This window comes from Melozone crissalis, unplaced genomic scaffold (assembly GCF_028551555.1).
Source record: "Melozone crissalis strain CALT ecotype California unplaced genomic scaffold, PUWL_Pcris_2 ptg000014l_1, whole genome shotgun sequence".
NCBI lineage: Eukaryota > Metazoa > Chordata > Aves > Passeriformes > Passerellidae > Melozone > Melozone crissalis.
In genome coordinates, this window is record NW_026535792.1 from 13,033,737 (window position 1) to 13,050,191 (window position 16,455).

General features: G+C 39.1%; 1 protein-coding gene across 1 annotated transcript in view; it reads right to left on the reverse strand.

Annotated features, from left to right (window-relative positions):
- Positions 1–16,455, reverse strand: part of PRTG (protogenin) — a 73,667-nt gene that overhangs the window by 45,973 nt on the left and 11,239 nt on the right. The gene's annotated exons all lie outside the window — the stretch shown is intronic.

Consider the following 16,455-nt stretch of genomic DNA (forward strand, 5'->3'; position numbering starts at 1 on the left):
TAAACTAACTTTGCTTTAACCTAATTCAGAAAAAAAATGTTTCAATGAAAATAAATATGACACGCTCAAATAGAATTAAGCATACAAATTGACTGGCATGCAGCTGGAAACCATACCAATTATTGGACTAACAAAGTTCAAGTCAATTCAACTAGTTTGGGACAGCCTTAAAAAATTTGACTGCAATAGCAAATTTCCAAAACAACTTTTGCTTCCTGACTCACTTTAATAGAACAAAGCATTTGCAAAGTTGTACAAGTTTATGTGTGGTAAGAAAAAAAATCAAAATTAAAAAAAAAATTACAAAATAAGTTTAAGCAGGTGAGAACGCTTTTATCCCAACAGTCTGAGCAGTCACCAAGCTAATGTCTGATGCACAGAGCACCAATGTTATTTTGAGCATCTACAACTTGAGGAGTTCACAATATTGAGCCAACTGAAGTGGAAGATCAATAGATACTCTGCAGCTAATAGCTAAGAAATTGATCAGTTGTTGGATTTTCTTGCTCAAAAACAAGGGAAAGTAATACAAAACCTGCTAATTAATTGCTTATTTACTGCTATTTACAGAACAACTAACAGAACAATTCTTCAGAAGCAACTCCTTTTGGCTAAGTCAACACAAATAACGTCATACATTTCCACCCCCTGTAACTGCAGAGGGAACAATCTCTGTAAACCTAATGGTACTTCTTCTGTTTTTTAAAAAATCAGGTTCCAATTAAATTTCTACTCCTGTATAAATGATACAGAAATATGGTTGCAATAGATATTAATATTCAAGATCTTAATATTCAAGTTTTGTGTTTAAATAATTTCTCTATTTTACTTGGTTATTAATGGAAAAGGAATCCAAGCTTGTGTTACTTTCTTCTCGTCTTCTTGGTTCTAATTTCTCCCTACACAAATGTGTGTTCATCTGGATTCAGAATAACATTTCCCTAGTGCCATTCTCAACAGATTTTCTTTCTTAACAGAAAATAAAATGCTTTGCATTCTTCATTTATTTACTGAAACTATGATGCAGCAAATTAGCCAAGTCTGCTCATATTTCAAAATAGACTCTCTAGGAATGTAATAAAAGCTGTAATAAATGTAATAAATGATAGGAATAATCCAAACCAATGCAATGTGAGTTTCAAAACCATTCTGTAGCACAGCTGCACCACAGCCAGTGGCGTTAAAAAGGATCATTGCAACAAAGTAGAAAGGTAATCATAGAAGCTTACTGAAGCAAAGCTCTTTCACAGCTTTAAAAGTTTCATCTCCATTGGAACTATAAATTACCTAGAATTTTCTTATATTGGTACAGTTACTTCAAGAGACACAGTGAGACAAATGAAACACAATATGTGTTTCATTTGTGTATATACACAATTTCATTTATGTATATAAAAATAATTATTTACTTCCATGCACTCAGTACATTACAGCTATAGATTAAAGACAGAAGTGACACCCTGCAGAATTACAAAGCAAACTGAGGACAATTAGTATTTCACAGACCACAAAATGCCATCACAATAGCAGGCAAGAGCAGGTTCTACACTGTATAGATAAAGTCCAGTGAAAGTTGCTAATTGAAGCTGATATGCAAAGAACATTTTTCCACCTGAGCAGGAACAATGTCTTTCCCCTGAAAATTTATCTTTAAAGACAGCAAAAGTCACAACTGTGAAGAACTGCACAAAATCTTTAAAAAAACCTTATTAATGCTACTAAATGGAGATTTTAGAAACAAAATCCTCGCTTACCTCTTATCTAAGTTCATACATTGTTTATCAGTTTAGCTCAATACTTGCTCCCTCTGTATCTTTCTTTACGTACATCTCGGGTTTCTTCTTGATTCTGACTTTATTTGTTCCAGTAAAATCTGTTTTTACAAGTCTATTGCTGTCTCGTGAAATCTGACCTCTTTGTAACAGGCTTGTTTTCCTGGCAAACACTGATTCCAGCTCAGAACCCAAGAACAAGTCATTAAAACAGCACTGTTAAAAGGCCAGAGCTCTATAAAATGGATAAGAAACAAAGTCTCAAGAGGCATACCCTCCTCCCAAAAACAACCCTGCAATGCAATAAATGTAAGTGCCTTTTTATTTGAGTTTTCCCCCACTTCTCCAGTCTATTTAATCATTTTGTTCCCAGATTTATAGCCAAAAGAAAATGATTAATGCTGCTCTGGGAAGCTGATGCTCTCACCCTTATTAACTTGCAAGATATCAAACAGAAGCAGAAGACAAGAACTAAAAACTGTATTTACTTGTATAAATTCCTGAAATTTATGTGATAGGCGTATGTGTTTGCACAGTGACTTCTGAGAATGAAGCTCTTTACCAGACAGAACTGTGTGATTTATGTCACCAATGCTATCTATGCAGAGAGATATCAGACTTCAGTTCAGGTATGAGTTCCTTCATTCACCATTGAGGCAAATATCCATGGGTTCAAACCCAAATGATGCCTTCTGTGACACGGTGATGAAGTATTGGAGAACTGCTCCTGATGCACATGGATTGAGGATCCTGGATGGATGCAGGATGGACTATCCTGCATCATGTAAAAACTCCCTATGTACCTAGGCAGGTTTACAGATTTAACCATTAAGGTATGAAGAAGTCAAACTTAAGGAACTCATGCCTCACACCTTTTGTTTGTTTGTATGCAGCAGCAGTCATTCACCAACTTTAATTATGGAAAGAAAAAGACCAAGCAAACCAGCAAAAAAGAAGCATAACACACATCCACTTCATTCCCTCCTGAAATGAAGTCCTGAAGCTTGCTGCAACACCAATCCAGTGACCTGCTCCCTTACACACTGCACTTTCTGCTTGCACACTTCATGCCATTATGAACTCATTTTCTGAATGAGCTTTCCTAAGAGGCAAAAGAAATTCCAACAACCAACATGTTGATTACTGTTTCATCACAGCTGACTCTAGCCCAAGACTGGACTGCAACTGCGAAATAAAAAACCTGAAAGAATGGAAGATAAACCCAGAACTGAAACAGTAGCACAGTTTTCAAGTAACCAGAATGCACTAAATATTGAGAAACTGTACCTGATGGTGAGGCTTTAGTGTTTCTCAAGAGATAATGGCCACTCACAGAGATGAACTGCTCAGGTGGAAAGGACAAAAGTGCATAATGCCATTTATACAAGGCATCTGTTAATGCTATTGAGAATTTCACAGTAGCCCTAACCCTTGAAGTGAAACCAAGAATCTTCCCATTTTTTTTAACTCTCTGGTGAAGAGATTTCATTTGAGAAAAATAAATTTGTATGTTAAAGAGAAGCTATGGCTTTTCCCAAAGAAATAGATTTCAGGGAAACACATGATAACCCTTGCCTTCTTGATCCAGTTCTTGTGATGTACTCTCTCTGATACTGTTGAAAAATCCAACAAATACACATGTGTATTGTAATGTAACACCAAAGCAAATTTGCACATATTTTCTTGAAGTTTTGGAGTTTCTCTGGAATGAGACTCTCTAGGAATAAGGCTTAGAAAAGATTATGAAAGGCATTCTGCCATGCCTCTTGGCTATATAGACACACATTTCCAATGATTTGCTGCTCAAATGGCACACTTTGGTCTGGATCTAGATTTGGAATAAACTTAATTTGAGTATATACTGACAGATGCAGACACTTGGCAAGACTGCAGACACACAGCCCTTCTCCTCATTTCTGAACAAGCATGTGGAGTACACAGAGCTGGGGCTGTCATCAAGTGATACAATGGCTGAATCTTCCCTGAGTTTCCCAAGAGATGCTAGCAAAAATTAAGTTTTTTGTAGTCAAAGTTCTACTTATTACATACAGTTCAGAGGTGAATGTCACACAAACACAGCAATATGGGTAAAGATTTTCATAACTGTAAGTGAAAAGGGATTACTGTGAAAGGGCATCCTGCATGTGCTACCAAAAGCAGAGTGATTTCTTACACTCACCGTCTGAAACTTTAATCAAGTGTTGTTTGACCTAGAATTACTACTTTTTAAATGTGAGGCATAAAAATAAGAGATTTCAGGAGAAAAAGAACCTGACCTGTAAGGAAAGATTAAAAGATCTGGGATCTGATTAGGTCTGGGAAAGGCATCTCAGGAGAGAAGGGATAGTCTTACTGATTAATGAGAGTCATTGCTCCCTGTTTTCCCTAATACTTTGTATATTTGCAAGACCAGAAAAAGCAAGAAGAGGTTTTAGCTCCAGCATGGGAAGTCCAGGTGAGGCTGCTGAATGGAAATGTATTGGCATGGAACAGGCAAACAAGGGAGGCAACTGCATCTGCAAAGACTTTATCTCACTCATTGTCTGCACATCTCCCTCCTCTAATGGCCATTATTTAAGGCAAACAACCGAGCTGAGATGGAACTGAGCTCCATCTGTAAGGGGAAGTGATACCATCCAGAACACATTTGGCCCTTTCAGGCACAAAGGGAAAGTGTCAGTTCATTCTGACTGTTATAAAACACTGTAATTCAAACAACATACTGGTAATGGCATTCTTATAAATTACCAGAGATTTCACTCTTCTGATAAAATGCAAAGTGTGGCTTTTTCACTAAAGTCAGCTGTTATTTTTGATTTCTGCCAGAACAGTTGGAAAAATAAGCTTAACTAAAACACACTTTTTCTACAAACTTGCGTTGCAGAGAGATATTCTGAAATTGCATGGTTTTGTGCTACTATTGGCTAAAACTTTGGTTTAATACACTTAGTTTTAATTAATAACCAAATCATGCTGAAAGCCTAATACTTAAACTTAATTAGAACAAAATTAGTTGCTTTAAAAAAAATAATCAGAGGTGGCATTAAATAAATAAATAAATAATTAGATAAATCATACAGGCTGCTGACATCACTGCCCACATGTTAAGAACTCAATGAAATTTCTGAAGAATGCTATATCAGGTGCTTAACTTATTACACGAGAATTTTCAAACTGTATTTTTCTTTCTCTGCATTAATAATCCGTGGCAGTAAATGCTATCACACATTGGTATGTTAATGAGTCGTGCTAGCCTAACAACAAGCAACTGATAGTAATAAAACAACTACACAACTGTTTTCTCCTTCTCCCAAAAATCTAAAGGGAGGGGACCACAGTGTTCACAGGCCTCTTCTCAGCTATAACTTAAGGCTCTCAGGATGGTTTTCTCTCACTTGCATGCTGAGAAACACCTGTAGAAGGGAAAAGGGGAGGAGAATAATGACCCATCCTGTTCCAAGCCCTGTGTAGCAGCAGGGGAGGAGAGCAGAATACTGTACCTTATCCTTCTCTAAAGCACAGGGAAATCTTGATTACAGATGCAATCTCCAACACCAGGACGCACAGACTTTAATGTCCTTGAAGTGACCCAGGCCCCACTACACCTTCAGTGCCTTTCCAACTCCAACTGCCTTTCCTTACACTTCAAACAAGCTTTTCCAGACAATTTCACTTCCAAAGGTAGCATACTTTTTAAAGGATTAGCGAACCATTTCACCACAGTTTTAAAATCCATACGTGTGTGTGTGTGCGTGGCATAACTGCAATAGTTGGAAAACCAGAGTCTTTAAGCTATCTCACTTCATCTCACTGATATATTGGGAAAAGCTTTGCTAGAATGGCACCTTGTACCCTCTAATCCCAAATTAAACTAAATCCTTTTAATGTGCAACAAGGAGATTGCTGCTATTAATCCCTGGGTTTTAATGAGGTACTAACACTAAACGGTTAGACATGACTTCAAATCAGTATGCACACAAACTGCCTGGAAATGTGGTCATCCTGCTAAAGGGCATTCATTTTACCTTGCTGGTTTGTTTCCCAGCTTCCTATTCTAGCTTTAATTCCTGCCTTTCCTTTGTCCTTTGAAGCTGCTTACTACAAACTCACTCTTACAAAGAAGGCAGGGCAGACAGACCTAAGGCAACATGACAGAAACACATTGGTTTGCCACAATTGTGACATGTAATTTCTCAATATGAAAAAGAAAATAACTTTCCTGTGAAATCTAGAGGTTACACATAAAAGTGTGGGGGAAATGACACCCAAATCAGATATTATGTAACAGAAGAGAAATATTTGAAGGAAGAAAGAAAAATAAGAGAGACACCAAATCAAGAAACAGATCAATTACGATATCAAATCTGAGGAAGAAAATCCTTCCCTTTAGTATGAACAATGTAGCAGCAATTTTAAGGATGATGGTTCAGAATTGCATTGAAAAAGGAGTCCAGACTCAAACTATTACCTCACAATTAAATAACAGGGAGGTTAAATGAGACTGAAACTGCCACATTGATTTGACACTATCAATAATTGATATGGGAAACCTAATAATCTCTCTATCCCACAATTGCTTTAACCATTTGCCATTTAGAATCTCCTAGCAGGCATTTTAACATTTTAGAGAAGTTGGATCAGAATACAGCTTGTACAGAACACAATGATATCCTACAGCAATCATTCTGATGCTCTGGAAAACACTGCAGAGTGGGAAATTACAGAATTGCATTTTTATGAGCTGCTAGCTTAGCACTACAACTTGGGTTCCTGAAAACACAAACCTAAACAATAACAATTTTTTTTTTCCCAAATATTGCAATAAGCTAACAAGATTAGAAACCTCATTTCTACAGCATGAAAGACACAAGCACAGAATATGAGCCAGGTTTGGCCATGAAAACTGACATTCTGAAACTGACATTCCAAAAATTGACATTCCCTTTAGACAAAACTGATCCTTCACACCACGTGCTCCTCACGTTTCAGTTCACAGAACAGAACTGTTGTATCTAAGAAGCAAATTTTTCTGAGGCATTAGCCTGAAAAACCCTTTCAAAATCACATTCTGAGTTTTGGAGGGACCAGAAAATGCTCTGCACATAGGGGTAATTAAAGAAAGCTTTCACTGATAAATACCAAGAAGATCCCAGGATGAGGTGATGAGTGAGGATTTGGGCCATCTGCCCTTTCTGCTTTTCTCCATTCATTACTTCAGCTCTGGACAAATCCTCTCCAAGGCCCTCTCTGCTCAGCTAAAGGCTGAACCCCTTTGCACAGCTTATTGCAGTTTGCCTCCAACATGGTGCCAGACAATTTGGGAAACTGCTCTGCTAAAACTTATGGTCACTTTCTTGTAAAAACAATCACTCCAAGCCTACCACATACTTACTTCCACACTAAACTAAACAATGAGAGAGAAATGCAACAAAGAAAGCAATGGAAAAGGTAATAAACAAAGGTATGTTCTCATTTTTCCATTTCTCTCTCACATTCTTGCCAACTTGCACAGATATATCTAAGAAGTGCAGTGTTTAAAGTCAATGAATTCCAAACTGAGATGCAGATCACCAGGAATTACTCTCCAATCTCTGACAAGGGAGAAAAGAAATCATTAGCCCCATACACAAAACCCATACTTATAAAATACAAAGCAAAACTGTTTCTTTGTGCATTAAAGTCTCTATACAGCAATGTCCAGTGTCTCTGGTTAAAAAATCAAAAATTTTAAAACTGCCCATTCACAAACTACCCACTACTCTTGTGGTACTGAAGAATGCTATAATCTAAAGGCAATGAAATGGAGAAGCAAAGAGGTCAACAGCCTGAGCACCCTCGAACAAAAGTTCCCTTGGAGATGTCAGCTGCAATCTCATTTGTTTCCTCTAACACTTTCAGGTCCCCCTGCTCCTTTCTTTAAAGCTCCTAATTCAGTGGCTGACAAATGATCATTTTAAAAATCCCTGTACAGGAATAACCAAGTCTGAATTTGTCCAGTGAAGATTATTCAGCTCTCCATCATTTGGGCTGGGACTAGATTCTATAAAAGTGCTTATGGCCACACACAGGCAGTTTTCACCAGCAGCTTCTCAAAGCTAGGACCAGTCTGAAGTTTCATATGAAGTATTTTCTCTTCCTGAAATCCTGGAAGTCAGGCTATTCTGGGCCAGGTTTTTAGGGAAATGTACTCATTTATCCTTTCTTTGCTCCACTATATCCTTATTCCTTCATCCTTACAGTATCCTCGGAAAGTAGGAAAATATATTGTCTTCTCCACTATCCCGGTTTCATGATATCCACACACAGAACAGAAGTTTTGTGAGCAAGTTTCTGATCAACTCCAGTGCAGAAACTCAAGATAAGAGGTCTCAAGGATGCATGTTGAAGATAGTTCACAGGAAAGGAGGAAAACCTTGAAAAGTTGAGAACAAATACCTCAACAGCATCACAATACATCAGGAATCTCTCTGATACTGATCAATTTTTTCAAGGATAAACACAATAATTTCTATTCAGGATATATTGTACTTTAAGAAAGATACTCTTTTCTCTTGCTAAACAGGCAGCATTAAATTTTGGAAAGTGTTAACCTTAGCAACAGAAAGAGTTCATAATTAGCATGTCCACTCTGTATGTTATGGAAAAAAAATCTCAAAACAGGTGAAGAAAACTGGCTCCTCAGAAGTGGATAATCACTCATCAAAAAGGTCTCTTCAGTGCAGAAACACACATGTTGGAGCAGAAAGGCACAATTTGACAAGGTGACTATTAGAATGTATTGTTCACTCCTCACTTCTTCAAACCACTGGAACAGCCACAGAGCTTGTTATCCATGCCATATTAATATAATTGTGCCAATAAATGGGATCCTGCGCAGCAGCAATGTGCCAGAGGAAATAACAGGAGGCTCCTCACTGACACAGTACCAGCCAGTGAATCCCTTATTTTACAGTTTGCTCTCCTGCCCATCAGCTGAGCTAAGAGCCACACTGAGATGAGAATCCAATATTGCAATGCAAGGGCATGCATCAGAATTCTCAGCCTGTGAGGGAAGAAAGTGCAGGGTAACACACCCAGGTCTTGCTATTTTACCTTGTTAGAAGCAGCTGCCAATATTGCAAAAATGCCACCACTCTTGCAGCTACATGCAAGTGTTCACAGGAGTACACACATTGCCTTACTACACCTGAATCACTTAATAGGCAGCAAAAAATGTACCACTACCACCCCTCCCAACAAAAGCAGACAAACAAATCACCTCAGGAGTTATCACTAGCACTGTTTTAAAGGAATTAAAAGCTTGAGGCTTTGAAAAATGTGGCCCTATATATTAAACAGTTTATTGATGGTGTGACTGACATTCCTTACCAAACCATGTAAACAAGCATGAGAGATTTGATCTTTTCACTTCTGAAGGCATCCCAGCTGGGGTTTTCCCTTCTCAGTCTATCTATCATCCAGGCAACAGTGTGTGGCCCCAGAAGGCACAATAAATGCTAATGCACTTATCAAGGAATTCCCTTCTGCTCTTCTGCAGACAAGAAGCATAGGAAATAGGAGAGAAAAGGCACACAGTAAGCCACATTAACCAGCTTCAAAGCTGTTCTACTTGTGTGGCTGCATGCATTCAGGAGAAAGAACACACCACTTTCTCCCTTGCAAGGACTGATTTCCTTCAGCAGTTTGCCCAGTGATTGCCTTCTAGTATCTATGCTTAATCCCACAGATGCCTTTCTTTGGAGTTGCTGCCATTCTGTGAAGAATTAGTTCTGCTTAATAGCCCAACTGTTGCATGGGGAACATGCAGCACAGTTTTGCACTTTACAACATGAAGACAAGGATCAGAACACAAGCAGGATTTTGCAACAAAAGACATGTCCCTTCACAACTAACCTAATCTGGCATCCAAAAAGAAAAACCAAAAAAACTCCACAAAACCAACAAAACCAAAATAAACCCACACAAATCAGAATAGAACATGAAAGTTTTAAAGATCAACTGCTATGATTCTAAAGTTCCTCAAACTAAAATTTAATAATCTCTCAGTGCAACACAGAAAAGATAATTTCAGCACTTAGCACCAAAAGTCTGCAGCACTGGAAGCATAAATCTGCCCCATTCCGACCAATGAATTTCACTGCAGACGCCAGCAGAAGGGTAAGACCTCTATTGATTTGTTTTGTATCTCTATAAATAAATAAATGCTATTCCTGGCTAAAATAAAACTAGACCCTAAGCAGAATGCAAAAGCCACTCTTCACATCACTCTGCCTAGCTCATCAATCAGAGGAAGCACCAGAGAGCACATCCCAGGCCAGGAGTGGGGCCCCACACATTCCTGTGCTGCACCACCCACCCTGCGCCTTTGCTCACATCTGGGGAAGGCAGAGGAAGGGGCTCCATTTCATACAGTGGCAAATTGACACCATCCCCATATGAATGAGTGTAAGTTGATCTGGTGGTGCTGTTAAGTCTCCAGACTGTCAGAAATGCTATTCCTGAGAGATAGGAGCACTCTCCATTTTTGGCTTGCAGTGTTTCAGAATCAGCATCCCAGGATGAAAGACCATTTCAATGCAAAACGCTGAGCAGGGGTGTTGGGAATTCAAGCCCTTCAGCCCCCTCTCCAAATGTCAACATTTCCTCATTCCCACGGGGAAAGGAAAGAAGAAATGCCTCCACTCTCAAGGGCCAAATGCCTGCAGCTCATTTCCCTGTCACCAAATGCCCACTACTGCATTACACAGCCCAGAGATCTCACCCAGGAACAGTCTTTCAGCAGAGAGTAGTAACTAACAGTTAAAATCTGAATATCTTAAACTTTGAGAGCAGCAGGGAGAAAATCAGAAACAAAGGTCACACACACACAAAAAAAGGCAAGTACACTGTCAGTACTACCTATTTATTGAAGCTAGTTAAATCTTCAGATTAGATGTTTACCTGAAAAATTCTAGAGGGAGGAAGTGTTTACAACTCTTGCAATTCTCACATGAAAGAAATCAGAAGTGCAGCTTCCAGAAAGAAATTATTTTGCCTTCAAAGTCTTTAGAGGAAGTCACCTTGCTATGGCTATTGACTGCTTGGGTGGCACACAATTGTTGGATTCTTGGATTTCCAGTTTGCCCACTCATAGCACAACCAAACAGCCATATTCTACTAGGTAGGTGATACAACTAGTTATTAGATTACTTATATTTTCCAATATATCTTCCAATACACTTTCTATGATTTTTAAAAGCTCATTGTTTGTCTCCAACTCAAGGCTGTGACTCAAAGCCACCAGGACAGCACTAAGTGTTATCAGGAGCCCAGAGAAGCTGGTATCCCCATCTCAGACATCCTACTCCAGCCTGGAACAAGCAGTCCCAAGCAAGGGGCTGCTCCCTGGGAAATGCAGCTGCTGGCAGGTGAGGAATAGCACTAGGCCTCCATGAAAAAAGGCTGCCTATTCAACAGGTGTTTTACTCATCCCAGATTTCTGGCACATATGTAGAGGTGTATAACAGAGAAATTAGGTTAGATTATCTCAGACTTCCACCTTCCCCTGTGCTCTTAAGGTAGCTAAGCCATTCATTTATCTTGACAAATACAAAATTCTTCCTTTTCCCCCAAAAAAGAGGGAGAGAAAAGGAAACAACAGATCAAATTTCACTATATTTTCTTCTAAATTATGCACTTGTACTTCCATCAGCAGAAGTAAAATACCTTGGCCTGGAGCCAATCAGAAATCCCTCATAATACGTTCAATAAGCCAAATCAAAACAATACATAGCTTATGAGAGTGGGGAAAAGAAACTTGAAGGTCGTATTTCATCTGCTGCAGCTCATGGTGCTCATTCAAAGGGAGGCAGGAGGTTAACTGGCAGGATCTGCTCTCTAATGCCTGTTATTTCCAGTGGAAGGAGCCAAGCAACAATGTGCTTTGCTCAGTACTTCATGAAGAGGTGCAGCAAGGAAATCCTAATGCTAAGGAAACACAGCCCAGCTGGAGGGGACATGGAAAGAGGAGCTGGCAACATACCCTGCAGCTGAAACACACCTCCCTAGCACAACTCAAAGTTGGTTTTTTGGATGCATTAGTTGTAGAACTGAAAACACAATTCATGTCTCATAATGCATGGAAACACCTTCCTAGTTTTACAAAAAAAGGCATTCTAAACCAGCAGAGGGAAACAGCTCTCCTGAAAATTTAGAAAATGCTGAGTTTTTACAACAAATTATTATTTCAGGTGAAAACAGGTACCAGATAGAAAATACAAGGTTCTACCCTCAGCTTTATCATCATCTGTGTTGTCTTGAGGAAAGTAATTTATTAATTTGATCCTATTGAATTTATTTTGTTCTCATTTTTCTCTTCATCCAAAACAGAGGTAACACACTGACCTTTTACTTACTTGACACTTTTCTGGACTGCTCAAAACCATATATGAGGGACAGTTAGGAACATTAATACTCATATAACACATACATTAAATCTGAGAGTGAGATTATTAGTAATTAATATTCTTAACTCTGTCCTATCAACCAATCACAAAAATCTATGGATTCTTTTGGTAGAAACGCAGTGGTGTGGACAAATCACAAAAAGGACAGGGGGAAACAACAACAAACAAACAAACCAACCAAAACAACCCTATTGCACTGATGGAATTGAAATTATCTGTCCCTCTACACGAGCTCCACACTACACTGATAAACTAAATCTCTCTTAGATTGAAGGCCGAATTAAAACAGAGCAATGCAGGAACTCTTCTGACCCAAAAGTAATCCACTCAATCATATAATGCATCCCCTTCCTTTTAGTAAAATGAATAGCCCTCCATAGAACCTTTTTCTTCCTTGACAAGTCCTTGACAGAAGAATGTGAATCTGGACAGTTAAATGAATCAATCACCAGCTGCTAGGCTAGGGCCAAGATGGTGAGCCGAGGGGCCTGCCAGAGTTCACTGACCACTGGTCAAAGCAGGACAAAGGCTCTGCCTCTATGAATAGTCTACTCCTGGGATCCAAAGGTCATTTAGCTGCCTTGGAAACGGTCCCCTTTGGTTATTTAAAGTTCTCAGGCTATTCTGCCACAGATATTATTGTTTCAGGTGGTCACCATCTTTCCCCATCACAAGTTTGTGAAAGGCCAGGCAACCATTATTTAGATAAACGGAAGACAATGGTGAACACAGCAGCAACTAATGAGTGAGGAAAGGAACAATTAAAATAAATAAAAAAAATGCTTGAAACTTCCCCATAACTCCAGCTTCTGAACAGGCCTGTGAAAAACATCCTCAGAGAAAGAAGGTCCCAGCACCCAAAGAGGATCTAGATATACAAGTCGCATCAAAGGCAAGAGGTCTGGAATACTCTGCTGCCTTTGAGATTCTTTACATAAATGTATCAGGAGAAGCAACAAAATAAGAAAAAAAAAAAAAAAACAAAAAACAAATAAGTATTAGAGCTTTACTCTAGTCATGACTGCAGGGTTGTATTTCCAAAAAACTGCCCTATGGCTCAACATAGGACCTATAGCCTAGCAAGCGGGTGGTGGTCAAGGTTATGTGGGGGACTAAATATTTGAGAGAAGAGACAGAGCAGATGAAAGAGGAGGTAAAACCCACAGAGGCCAACTCCTCCACAGCACTGGAGCCCACAGTCCTCCCTGGCATCTCAGAAAAGCTCTTCTCTGCACAAGCAATATACCTGATTTCATCTCAGTCAGATGACAAAAAGTAAATTTTATACTGACAAACACCAGAAAGTGCACAGATGAGCATACATATGTATATACATAAATATTACCTGAGGACTAATATTCTCAGGTTAAAGTTATTGCTGAATACATTGTCAGATACCAGCCCATGTTTTGGTTGGATCAGAAAGTTCTGACAAACTTATTTGTTTAAAAAGTTGTCACAAGACACTCTGTTACAAACCTTTTTTCACTACATCCTGTCCATATACAGCTCTAATACTTTCAAGCATATTTATTTATTTTTTTTAATTTACATACAGCATTAGATAAATTAAGCTAATCCCTCAACTTTCCCACTCACATATTCAATATATCTCTTACATGTGTGTATACACACATGATGAAAATTTCCCAAATGCTCAGAAGTTGGGAAACTGAAGAAAATACTCTGTTTATGTAACTGATTTGCTCTGTTTATATACGTGCTTTAGGAAACAATACACGTGCACAATCACACTTCCCCATTATTCACAGCACCAAATGAATGGTGCTCACATACGGAGCATCTATTCAATATTTTGTTTTCTCCTCTCTGTTCAGTGTGTGGCCTCATTCCTTGTTTATTACACTGTGTTAAATACTGCCCTCACCAGAGTTACCAGCTTCCTTCTGGCCTTCCCTGCAGGGCTCTGCACTATGGTTCTTCACAAATGTCACTGCATCCACGTTCATAACACCTTGAGATTCTGTTCTATTATTATTTGAATTTTACTGTTGGGTATGGACAAACATTTAATATTCACTAAATTTAGACATCCAAGACACAACACTGATCCTTCACAGCACTCCATGTGTTGCAGTCATGGACAGCTCCCCCAACTTGCTGCAGCTCCAACTGACCAGACCTCAGAACCTGGTATCAAATATTGAGGCCATAAGAAATACGCAATCAAAGACTTCCCATGGAAAGCTGGGACAAGTGGACTTGTGTGTGTCACATATTGCAGAAGCTTCTGGCTGGAGCAGAAATGCATTTCTAATACTCTAAAGATCCCCAGAGCAGTGATGCCTCAGGCATCACAAGGCATCACTGGGAGATTATTCTTTGTCCTTCTGAGGCTCCCAAGGGAAGTCCAGGCCTCCTGGGGCTACATTCGATGTCCTGAAAGATCAGCTGCTCTGATGGGCACACACTCCTGTGTCTGTCTTTGCAGATCCCTCTTCCACTCTGAGCTTGTACCCGTGGCAACCTGCAAAGGAGCCAAGCCCAGGTCCCCTCACTCCACCAGATTCTCCTCAGCACTCCCTCTTCCCACCAATCCCCTGCCTGACCTCCAGACACATGAGAGCACTCACACCTCCACCTCACCCCCTTCCCCTCCCAAACTTCCTCTCCAGGTAATTAGAGCATTGTTTCCAGCTCTCCATGCCAGCTGGTTTCTCCAGGCAGTGTTAGATCACACTTAGCTCCTCATTAATGCAGAACAGGGAAAAAAGCAGGTCTACATCTGTCCCGGACTGCTTAGAGGAAAAGCCCAGCTCGGTGTTCACAAGCAACAGGCTCAGCACAAACATCACCTCCTGTCCTGAGCTAGTCAAGCTGAGTAAAGATGTGTGAACGTATGCCAAAATAAAAAAAAAGTTTGAGATTTTTCCTCAGAACGGACAGGACAAGCAATTCTAGTCATAGCAACAACAAAAGCTACTTCCAGACACAAAGACCCCAATAAGTTCCATGTCTCTGTTCCCTAAGTAGACATTTCCATGCTGTCCTAGTGAAAAAAAAAAACACAGAGAAAAGAGTTTCATCTTCTGTTTGCTCTAGGGAACAGGATAAACAGTCCTGATGAAATATACTGTATTAGAAAAATTAAAAAACAGAGATGAATATTGACATGACAAATTTCTATTGAAAAAGTTAACATGTCAGAAAATTAACAACTGCAGTTCTACAATATAAACATTTGGTAAATTTAAGATCAGAGTTCCAATAGCCCCCTTAGAACAAGATCACCATTTGTACACACAAATATTAGAGCAGAAGAAAAGTCTACTACTGATTTTTTTTTCTTAAGAAACATGATTATAAGCATCAATAGGTTTCATCTCTACTATGCAAAAATAAAGTCTGGCAAACAATTCTTTCTGAGGGCAGGCAGTGGGGTTACATTTTATGCCTTCTTAGAAAACCATGGGATATTTTCAAAACCATGGGGTGTTTTCCCCATTGAGAGAACTCTAGGCTTTGCTGTTCCTTCAGAAACATCCTTGCTAAGAGGACCACAGCCAGACCATGCTAACAATTAAAACCTAGCACAAATATTTCAATTATTTTAAATCAACACCTTGATGAGGTTACCTTCACACTGCTATTTCTTGCGATGGTCAGAGCTCATCTACCAGTCAGTAGCTGCCAAAAAAAGACAAGTTCTCCCCAGGTAGACCCAAAGCCCCACCCACCACTCCTGCCTCCTCACTTCTAACAAACTAGTGGAGTGATAAACTTCTCTTTATGTTTCACTGTAGTTTCTTTTCTTCAATAACTTCATGTTTACATCACGAGTGGACTTTCATATCTAGTGCACACCAAAAACCCCACAGGCTACTCACTACTGATGAAGGTCATTAAAGAAAATGTCAACATTATAAACATTCAACACAAAGCACAGATTTTGAACGTGCTCATTCTCTCAGCAGGATCTACTTCCAGGATCTCCTCTGGTGCACAAAGTATACACAACTCTAAAAGGAAAGAAATACTGTTTCTAAACCATAGCTAATAAAATTCTTCATGGAAAATATTTATTCTGTTCTAAAAAGTGATCATTTTCAATAAAATCTCTGACCATAAAGGAGTCTAATCTACTACCATGTGCTCCATATTGATACCTATTTGCAGATTAGCTATGTTGCCTTTCATGTATAGAGTTTCCTGCAGCTATTTTATGATAACATAGGTGTTCCTTCAGTATGTACAGGGGGTTGTTTGTATATTACTGT